This window comes from Vespula pensylvanica, chromosome 19 (genome assembly GCF_014466175.1).
Source record: "Vespula pensylvanica isolate Volc-1 chromosome 19, ASM1446617v1, whole genome shotgun sequence".
In the NCBI taxonomy this organism is placed as follows: domain Eukaryota; kingdom Metazoa; phylum Arthropoda; class Insecta; order Hymenoptera; family Vespidae; genus Vespula; species Vespula pensylvanica.
In genome coordinates this window covers 3639726-3651369 of record NC_057703.1, presented here as the reverse complement: position 1 = coordinate 3651369, position 11644 = coordinate 3639726, and the positions used below count along the sequence as shown (strand labels likewise).

The following is an 11644-nucleotide window of genomic DNA, read 5'->3' as shown; positions in this document are numbered from 1 at the left end:
GCGTTCCAAATTGCAATTTTTAATGAATCTATTTTATTTGTTGTTCTTGTTTAATATGGACGTTAAAAGTTCTGATACTTTATTTACTTGTGATTGTTGAGTTAGGAGATGGATTTGTTGAACCACCATGTTCGATATTACTTCTGAATTTTTAGCTGTAATTATCAACAGGTTTTTAATTTCAAATGTCTCAGACTCAGTGACATTATTTACATTCGATAGTAACGCCTCCTATGGTCGAAATACATCTGCATATGTCCTATTGCTAGTTCTTGGATTTAACTGCGGCCCCCCGAAGAAATTGTTGCTGAAGTTTGCAGAGGTAATTTTGTTTGTTGAATTAAAGTTTTCGAAAGCTGATTTGTGTCTAAGTTTAGGATAGAGTTTTTACTGTAACTATTTTCTAACTATATAGCCTTTGTAACTTGCTGGGTGATTTCCCGGACAATTAAAGCATTTAATATTGTTTATTTTGCCTATATATGGACAGCTCGAGTTCCAATGCTTACCTGCGCATTTAACGCATGCTGGAGTTTCATTGCAATAATTTTTGGTATGGCCATGGCTTTGACAATGTAAACACCGCGGAATATCTCTTTTTGTTTTGGAAGCTTCGAAGGAAACTATCGTGTTAAGCAGCTTATCAATTTTTTACATATCTTTGCTATTATTATTTGGTTCGAGGTCGATGAAGAACAGCAACAATAGTTGCTTTGTGTCACGTTTAATTATGTTGTTTATTTGTTTTACCTGAAGGTTTATTCTTTTCAATTCATCAATTATAGTGCCAGTATCTGTTCTTGAATGCATTCCTCTAAGTACTACCTTATAACTTCTGTCTTTTTTTGGCTGATAGGTATAAAAATTTGTATTCTTCTGTTTTAAGGCCTTAATGACCTTCCTGTAGGTATTGACTTGCACTTTAACGTGGTTGTTCTTTAGTTGCTGTAATGTGTACTCTTCTTTAGCTATTTCTTTCAATAAATTAATTAGCGGTGCAATGACCTGAGTTTCTATATGTATTGGTGGGGTTTCGGCTGTGAATTATTCCTTTCCGTTCTATCGTTCCCTGGAAGTACTTCCTCTACTTCTTGTAGTTTGCTAAATGATTTGCTGACTGGTATTTTGCTTAGCTATTTATCATGTGGTTCGTCTAAATCTATTAAGGATAGGTAGCAATTTGATATGTTGAATTTCCATTTCTTTGTAGCATCATGTTTAGTATTAGGGTTATCGATGTCCATTTAATTTGTCGAAGTTCCTAATCTCCGGGTTATCGATTGATTGTTAATGGTATAATTTTTACCATTTTTGTTAATAAATAACTTTAGATTATCATCTTGTGCCATTAGTAACTCAAACTTGCCATAACGACAAGTTTGTTTATCACTCGCTATCACATGCTGACAGATAATACGCAAACTTCCATATAAGAAGATATTTATAGGTTTGCGTAAACTTATAATTGCTGGTAGTAAACACTGAATATAATCTGCTAGAGAACGATGTTCGACGTTTGAAAGTAAACTGAGATTTGATGATTGTGATATAATATATAATAAAAAGAAAGATCAAAGGAAGATATAAATATGAAAGATTAAAAGATGTGAATTCATATTCTACTAATACTATTTACTCTAACATATTTTAATCTAATCTTCCAATTCTTCCAATTGTTGTTTTTGCGTTTTTTAAAGCGCAGAAACAATACTTGCTACACCAATGGCAAGAAGGCCTAATAGTTTTAAAAAATGGGGAAGATTAATGCTTTTCGTTTTGTAACAGTCAATTTTTTATTTTTCATTTTCTTCTTTTCCTTTAACCCCCTATCCAATTTTTTTTAATATTCAACTCATGTTATGCTAGCAGCAACGTGTTTTCTAAATTTTCTATCTTTTACGGAAATACTTTCCTTGCCATGTGCTGCTAATATTTTATCCACTTTATGCCGTTATTCGATATTTTTGTATTTTAAGTGTGTGATATTTTCTTTAAAAGTTTCTATCTTTTTTTTTTTAATCAATTAAGAATTGTTTGTGCATAAAAAAAAAGATGGATAAGTGGTTGCCCGTTAAAGATAAAACTTGTGGATTCGATTTAATTGTACATTCATTTTTTCGTAAAAATATTTTAATTTAATGTAAATAATATTTATGTACACGTACTATTTTTATATTTTTTTATGTAATACTTCTTTACAAATGATATTATTTTTTGGATGTGTTTATTTCCTTCTAATCGATTACAATCCCAGTTCTATTTGACACTGTTCTATTGTTATTCGTATATAAGTTGAATTTCTTACTTAGGAATTCAATTAGTGACTGTTTCAGCTAATAGAAGATTAACATTGAAATCTCTATTCGAAGTCATAAGTATTTTATTATCTCTTTTAGCAAAGTACTATACACCGTCTTCTGTGATATAGATGAATAAATCTTTATGGATAAAATCAGTAATCTGTGAAATTGATTTATTTGATATAATATGAATTACCAAGTGAGAATGACTTGTTCATTCTGTAACAAACAACTAACAGCAAGTATTTTTTCGATTGCTCTATTCAGTGTTATATAATCATCCTGGTAATTATTGCCCTATCATTTGAAATTTGATAAATTGAAATTTCACCATTCCTTATACCAGATCTTTTGAATTGGACGATGCAATTAAAATTGCTGATTATTTAATGTTCAGCACATTTCTAAAAGTAGCAAAATTTTTCATCTTTCTACAATAGTATCATTATAACATAAGTTCTTAGACTGGCAATTGAACGAAAATATTGATAGATCCGATCTGTTGGTGATGAAATCTGTCAATACTTTGTCGATTGTATTTAATTTATTGAATGCTAATCATCGGAATTATCCTTGCAAATTTACCATAAACGATACTGTTCGCCATCCATGATAAAATATGTGCTCATTATTTAATGTAATAATGTGAAGTTTATTAATATAGATAATTCAATGTGGCAACAATACCACATAAAAAAGCTATTAGGAGTGAATCTCATCGTATTCATACATGGTCTCATTGAAGATATTTCCTTGATATAGTGATAGTAGAAGCAGATATAACGGGAAAACGATTCCGTTTGGCGACAATTGTTTTGTTATTTAAGGGGATTATCTTAATATTGAAACAGATAATGTAATTGCTCTATACTTATGCGCTAATCTCGTACCTTATTTTCTCACCGATTTTAAGTGAAATAGGGAACTCCAACCATATTCGTGTCACGTCATCACTATTATTAAAATGTCAACTCTATGTAATTTTTTCATTGATTAAACTCTAAGAGACATTAATGTTAATTATAATCATGTGTGATTTGTGCAGCACAAGTATGATTTCATTTGATAGCCCACCAATGTCAATGATACCGTCTCTTTTTGATTTTTGTTAGAACAACCGTGATTCTATTAATTGTAGTTCAAACTCTTCCAGTTGCATGTCATTTCCAATTTGTCTTAAGAGTGTTGAAAATGTTTAATTCGATTATCCCATAAGTTGCTTCAACTCGAAAAATTTAAGTCTACTCTATAGCGCCACCGATCCACTGTTTAATTTGATAATATATTGAAATTGCTTAAACGGGAGAAAATTGTCGTAAGATCTATAAAAATGATGTATACTTTCCACATTTTCTATCGTAATTATTAATAATTTATTTATGCTTTGTATCGATCTGTAACATTAGTCCAGCATTGACCATGCTGACTTTATCTATTATCAGCGCCTCAATGTATTTGAAAAGTTCTCTATATTATTGTATTACTTCAATAAATAATGGCAATAATCTTAAAAGAGATATTTTCAAAATGATATATACGGTTGTGCCATCAATTACCATTGCATTCTTACCAATTGATACATAAGTGATATGAGCATTCCGTAGTCATGTAACTATTATAAATTTGCATCAAAAGTCGAAGGACGAATGCTTTTTCACAACCGTTTGAACCAATCAAGAATAGTTGGAGAAGCGAACGCGTTTCGGAAAGAAGATTAAAAGTTGTAGCGACAGTTCTTTTTGTTATTCACTTGCCATTCGTATCAGTTCATAAAGTCCGCAGTAGATTTTTTTTTTCTTTTTTTTTTCTAGTAATAATATCAAGTCTGTTTAGAATTGCGACTCGTAGATCATGATTTATTTTTGAATTTTCGTTATATAACTGCTGCAATGGATCTGATTCTACTCGTCTGTTAACAAGATCTTTCACATCAGTTTTATTGTCAGAAATTTCAGCTTTAAAACATAATTGTCCACAAATTTCAATTGTTCTCTAAATATTCAAATCGGATTCAAACTGTTTACATCTGTGTAGGATTAAATCGTCAGGTTCGTATTAAAGTCTAACGAATTTCATTACTCCAAGATTTTCGTTGTTTTCGTTGTTAAATGATAAATGCTGAATGACTATTTCTCGTTCATACTTATTAAGATCTGTATGTCGCAATTTGATAATATATTATATGGTTTCTTTCGTTTTACATACGTATTATTCACAATACGTGTGTAATTTGCAACAAATTGTGGAAGTATAGTCTTTTCAAGCTCCTAAAGCTTCTACTTGTATTTATCACATCTGGAAAGATAATTAATTCTTGATCTCTTGATTCGTAGTTTAAATCCTGAATACTTAACATGTAAATTCTTCAACGCTTAATCGTTGAATTTGCCATGAAGTTGGTATATAGGCTATGACGGTAGAACTCCTTGATATCGGCTCTCGCAATATATACGAAACGGCTTTCTGATTGCTAATTTCAATTGTGTTAATCATATCCACATCTATTTTTCAATAATATCGAATTTAGGATAATCGTTCATTATTTCTATAATCTAATGATTGCTAATGCCTCTAATAATTTTATTGATGTATTTTACAACATAAACAGCACAAATATATTTCTTTAAAATGTATTGAATATCGGTATTTGATTGTAAAATTTTCAAGATAGAAGGATTAAATGAATTATGTATGTCACTTCTCAGAATGTTCTCAGTTGACAAAAACTCTTTAATAAAGACTACAGGAAATTAAAAGATCATGTGTGCACAATTCGTTCCAAATTACACATGTAATGCGAATAATACGTACGTAAAGCAAAAGAAAACCATATGTAATACGTTATCGAAATTATCCTGCATTTACCATTCAAGAACAAAGAGATAACGAAACTCTTGGAGTAAAGAAATTCGTTAGACTTTAAGACGAATATGTTTACTTAATTTTAGATAGATGCAAATAGTTTGAATTTGATTTGAATGTTTAGAAAGCAATTGAAATTTGTGGATAATTATGTTTCGAAGCGGAAATTCCTGATAATGAAACTGATATGAAACATTTTGTTAACAGATAAGCAGAACCAGATCCATGTCAACAGTTACATGATAACGAAAATTCAGAAATAAATCGTGATCTAAGAATTGCAACTGTACATGAACTTAGAACTATTGCTAATAAAAGAGAGTATCTAATGTTTATTGAGCGATTTTATGCACTTTATGCGATTTAATGCAAGTGGCAAATGAGAAACAGAAAGAACTGTTGCTGCAAATTTTAATCTTCTTTCCGAAACATAGTCACTTCTCCATCTATTCTTGACTGATCCAAACGGTTGTGGAAAAACTTTTTTTTTCATCAACTTTTGATACAAATTTGTAATCGTTACACAACTACGAAAAGTTACCACAATGATTATATTACTTGCACATCAACTGACAAGACTGTAGTAGCAATTAGTACAATTCACCGCTTTGAAAATACCTTTTAAGATTACCGGCATTATCTATTGAAGTAATAAAACACTTTTTAATAGAATAACTGATAATATAATACAATAATTAGAAGAATTGATAATAGATGAAGTCTATATGATCAGTGTTAAATTGTTGTCACAGTTCGATGCAAGACCTAAACAAAATAAATCATAAAAATAAATCATCCTTATAAGCAACTTGAAGCAATTTTAATTTATAAACAAATCAAATACCGGGTTATTTACTGGCGTAAACTTCAATTTTTCGAGATTTTCCATTCTAAAAATGAAAATTATTTATTTATTATTATCTTTTCTTATTCTTTCCTTTTTAGTCAGCTTCTATAAATGATTTATTAGCGAAAATATTTGCAGTATTAATTTTTACTTCTCTGAAGATCTCTGAGATAAACTGTCAGAATCCGACGTGCTCTCAGCGTATGCATAAGAAAAGGAGAAGTAAAGCCACTATGAATTATGTAGGAAATAGATTTAAAGTATAGATTAAGATCTAGAAAAAAGAGTGTGCAATAGTTTGTTGCATGTGATATCGAGGAAAAACAAATCTCTATAGGAAGAAGAAAGAAGAAAAAATACCATAAATAACAAAAGATGGAAGTGGCGACAATTAAGATGTTACAGCTCATACCGAAAAACGTAGTATTAAGTTTTCTTTACAGTGTTAAGCTTTAATTTAAAATATTCATATAATAATAAAATTTAGTAAAATAAATAATTACCGTGCGTAATTTCACTATTCGTTTCTTCCTATAATTGCGATTTATATTGTATAAAATATATGTGATCACTTATTAGATAGCAAATCAATTTAAACTTTCTCATATCTTGCAATTGATTACATTCGTTTGCAAAAGTATTGCGTTGAAAGTATTAACTATCTTTTTCTATTTATATTTATCATTATCCTTTTCTACGTCTTACAATTAAACTGTAATCCCTATTGGTCGCAATTTTATTATGTCGATCGTATATCATCAGGTGACAAAGTATATACTATATATAGACGAATATATAAGAATTGGAATAAAATATATAAGAAGCGTAATATAACTAATAGTGTCATAGTGGCAAGTTATATACAAAGCAGTAACGTTCCATTAAAAATTAAGGTTCTTTCAATCTTCACTCTCCATAAAAAATAATTCGTGCTACGTCAAGTGATTCAATATTTATAAGATTTCAACTGGCATTGCATTTATATACTATATTTTGTTTATTAATTTTTCATACTGTTTTTAAATTCTGCAACCACGCTTTGCTATCAATTTGTGCGTAAAGAAAAAAATTAATATTCTTGAGATATTATACGTTCTTTACACTTGTTTACTACTATAAAAATCAAAAAATGAAAATGTTTCATTATATTGCATTATAATGAAATTTTATTACATTATAATAATCGCACAAATATATAGAAAGATATTTATCGTTTAATTCATATGTTTCCATCAGATTTAAATACCACATGATATACGTTCACCTTTTATTTAGCCGAATTTCCCTTTTCTTTTGTTTAATAATTAATTTTCAAATCGTATTTTACAACAGAGCCTTATTTGCTCCTAGTAATCAATTTTCTTTTTGTTACTTTATTATCGTTACATTATTACAACTGTTATATTATTGTGTGGTTGTTAATCCTCAATGAATACACGAAGCATAAAAACTCGAGAATAATTAGGATGGCCCATATAAAATTTTAAAAAAGATCAACGATGTGATATTCTTTATAAAAAAATCTTCAAGAGAAAAAAAATTGTTTATGCAGATCGTTTGGTACCATATGTGGAGAGGACGATTAGAAAAGGAGTTACGCAAAACGTCCAGCAAATGTAGGGATAAATGCATAAGTAATTAACACTTTTGCATGATTAAATATTGATAATATAACTGATAATATAAATGATTAATATAAATGATTAAATATAACGTCAAGGTAATGAGTGAATGTGTGCTTGCCACTCTTATTCTCTTACATGGGAAATCAGGCTCCGTAACAAGGGGCATAAGTGGAAGCAGATCCGTTTCGCAGGAGCACTTTTTTCAAATCTACAAGACGGGAAAAGAAGTACCTATCAAGAGCGAGATCTGCCCTTGATAGTTCCAGAGGAGAAGAAAGAGGTAACTCTTGCAACCGCACGGATTCGCCAAATTTAGATGGACTATAGGTGATTAGAGTGATATTTGATGAACTTAGGTGATCAGAGTGATATTTGATAGGTAACTATCTCGTAGTCGATGAAATAGAATATTCCATGAAGGTAGATATTTGGCTAAGGGTCATCAGCAAAATGTTTTATTTTAAAATAGAACAAAGCGGGAAATATGTTTTTCTTTCTTTAAGAAAAAAATGTCGACGATATATCCTGGAGACGAAGATCTTGAATATAGAATAGTTAGCACTCAGTTATCGAAAGGGAATAACTATGAAAAAGGAAAGCAGCAGAGGGAACCTAGTGTTCCTAACGACCATGGAACACATAGGCCGTTTCTAAGCACCAAATACCTTTTCTAAACATTTCTACTCTGCTCTGTTATACTCTGTTGTCTACTCTCATATCTCCGCATTGATGCATAGTTCTTTGTATTGATTATCGTTTCTTTCTTTTACTCGCTCATTATCGTTTTTTTTTTTTTTTCATCCATGTATATCTTTTAGAACTCGCTCTTACGAACTGCGTCCAGATAAAACGCGTTCGAAAATAGGCATCGCCTAATCTTCACACGTGTATAAACTTTCATATCATTTATACTCCTATAATTATGTTTCTATCTTATAAATACTATCCCTAGCATTCTTTCAACATTTACACATACATGAATATTTTCTTAATCCTACAATACGTCAATGTCGTTAGTTATTGCTTCGCGATATACATCGTAAAACATCGAAAATCTATTTTTTTTTATTTTTTTATCTTCTTATTTTTTGACGGAATAAAAGATCTCTCATTCTTTTTCTTCCGTTGTCTTCGAAATGAATTCCTAAGCAAAAAATAAGGCATTTATTTCCCATTTTTGTCTTCCTTCTTTTTTTTCCACGTTTGCGTTCATCAAGTTTTTGCCGCTATCGTCATTACTATTTTTACGTCCTAATTTTACCATGATTTTATCAGGCCCTAAAGTCTTTATTAGATTAGTCTGTCCTTAGTTTTTATTGACTTTAAGAAACGTAAATTCATTGACGAGCGACGAAGCAGGAAACGTAGGTTAATAAAATTAAATAACAGGAAATCTTGTCAGACAAATAGGCTAGGAAAAGAAGGAGATAATAGACATTAGAATAAAGATTTCAAGTTATTTACTTCAAATACAGACTGTTCGAATGAATGTAGATTCATTGATTTTTAAATGCAGTCTTATAAATTTTTTAAGATCTTTATAAAATGCGAGACACAGATTTATTAATTTACTAAAATGTAGATAACGAACTTATTACTTAGTTACCGAGTTTACAGAATACAGAATACTGAATTATATATGGTTATCGATTTTACTGAATATGGAATACTGAATTATTACTTGGTTACTGATTTTAAATGGCTGAATACGGACTTATTACTTAATTACCGGCTTCTGGTTTAACGGAATAAATACTCACTAACTTTTTAGATTCTTGCAGAGAACTTGCGAAACTTGCAGAGGATAAATGGTTTGTTTTCTATTAGATAATAGTATTACCTTTACGATTCTGATTGATCCCATAATTTAACAAGAAGTTTATTGTATCATGAAGTGAGGTCTGGCTGACGCTAAGATTTGAACAATTTACAATTTGTCGAAGTGCATGGTTATAAGGAAAAATATTGAAGTTTAGATCCTATAATTATGTTTTTGTGTTTGGAACTGATAGGTGAACGTATGAGTAATTTAAGGGACTAAGAATTATAGTATTAACAATGGCGCAATAGAATAACGAGAGTTTAGTTTGAAAATGCTAAAAGAGATCAGTTTACTTTTATTATCAATATAAGTGATTCCTTAAGTTACGCACTTTCAACGAGGAAAATATCGAGCGTGAGAATACTTAATACTATCATTCATCATATCTGTAATCTTCAACTTTTTCTTAACTTTATTATTATTGTTTCTTTCTTCTTCTTCCTTTTTCTCGTTAACATTATAAGAAATGATTTCGTTGTATTCATATATGACCTATGTACTGTAAAGGCGATATTCGAACGGATCGTCATACGAACACAACAAAGAGTTTACGTGTTACATTTCACCCCACGTTAACCCTCCTTTTCCTATTACTATCAGTACCATTATGACTTGTATCATTATTGTTATTATTGTTATTGTTATTGTTATTATACCATCATTATTATTACTATTATTAGTATCATTATAATTATTATCATTATCATTATCATTATTATTAAAACTATTATACGCATCATCATAAGAATATTAAACCTAAATATCACCATTACACCATAAGAATTTTTTTCTCTCCCATGGACGTTTCCTATGGACATTTTCCAAAAACACAAGAGATCTAACTACACTCAGAATTTTATTGTTAACTCTTAAAAATCTCTTCAACTACTATAAAGATCTAAATTATATATATATATATATATATATATATATATATATATATATAAGAAATAAACTATACATCTCAACATATTAACCCCGAGTTAGTTATTGTATTCGGAGATAAACTCAAATTCCGTTCAGTTTCTGAACCCTCTATGTAATCATACGATTGGACAGATGCACTGTAAATTTTCTATTCAAATCCACTACTATTTTTGCATAACGCGTTTGTATCTTTCGTATTCTACTTAATTCGTGAATCGAATTTACAGGTAACTCTGACAACGGAACTATTGGTAATTTGTTCACCAATCCGACTTTGTTTAAAAACTTAAAATAGACGAAAGTCATATCGAACGTGATGCAGCAATCATAATGTCCAGAAAATCGAATCAACAATGTGTTGATCGTACGATTTTACGCTCACATATACTATGAGCAAAGGATGACAACGATTAATCAGCTTTGTCTTTTATCACAACTCCCACGTTCTTATCTTTTTGTTCCCTATTTCGTCCTACCACATTTCTTTTGTTCTTTTAAAGGTAAAATGTGATCGGTTAATTTCTTTTTATTTTTTATTGCGATCACATTCTTATCATTTTTTGTTTATTTCCTACTGTGTGTCAATTGTAAGACTTCTTTACTATATAAGAAAGGAAAAACGCTATCGTTGATTAATTTTGTTTTATTTTTATTTTATTTTATTTTTTTTATTTCAACAGCAAAGAATTCTTATCTCGTACTATGACAATCCGATCGTTTCGTACTAGATAGGCAAAGTGGAAAGAGTTTTGTTGAGGGTGATCGCAGCGTCAATCTGAAATACTTCAGTTATAGAATGAAATTCGACGACATTATATCAAGATATGTGGTAGAGGAAGGACATGGAAAATGCACAAAATAATTGTCTCGTGCATCCAATAACGTACAGCAACCAAAAGAAAGCATTGTGTATGTAAAGGTTATCATATTTAGGCGATCGAAAATATAAAAAGAGAAAATAAAAGCGAAAGAAAAGAGACAGAAAGAGACCATTTTCTTCCAATTTCCTCCGACGGGCCAACTGAAGACTGTCAATCGGAAGCAAGCTGCTGTTGACGGTGATGAAAAAGCTGTATAAATTTACAAGCAATATATATATATATATATATATTTATTTATTTATTTCTCAACTATATATTTCATTCATACATACATTGTTTATATTACAATGCATCTATACCACTGATGCACTATTAGTAGAGCATCTGATAACAGTGAAATGTATATGTATTATATCTATAAGAACTTATATCTTTGAAAC

General features: G+C 29.9%; 1 long non-coding RNA gene across 1 annotated transcript in view; it reads left to right on the top strand.

The window, feature by feature from the left end:
- Positions 1-11134, top strand: part of LOC122635825 — a 25817-nt gene extending 14683 nt beyond the window's left edge. Inside the window, exon 3 of the long non-coding RNA XR_006328767.1 lies at positions 11064-11134. This is a non-coding gene — a long non-coding RNA (uncharacterized LOC122635825). The remainder of the gene's footprint in view (positions 1-11063) is intronic.
- Positions 11135-11644: the final 510 nt, after the last annotated feature.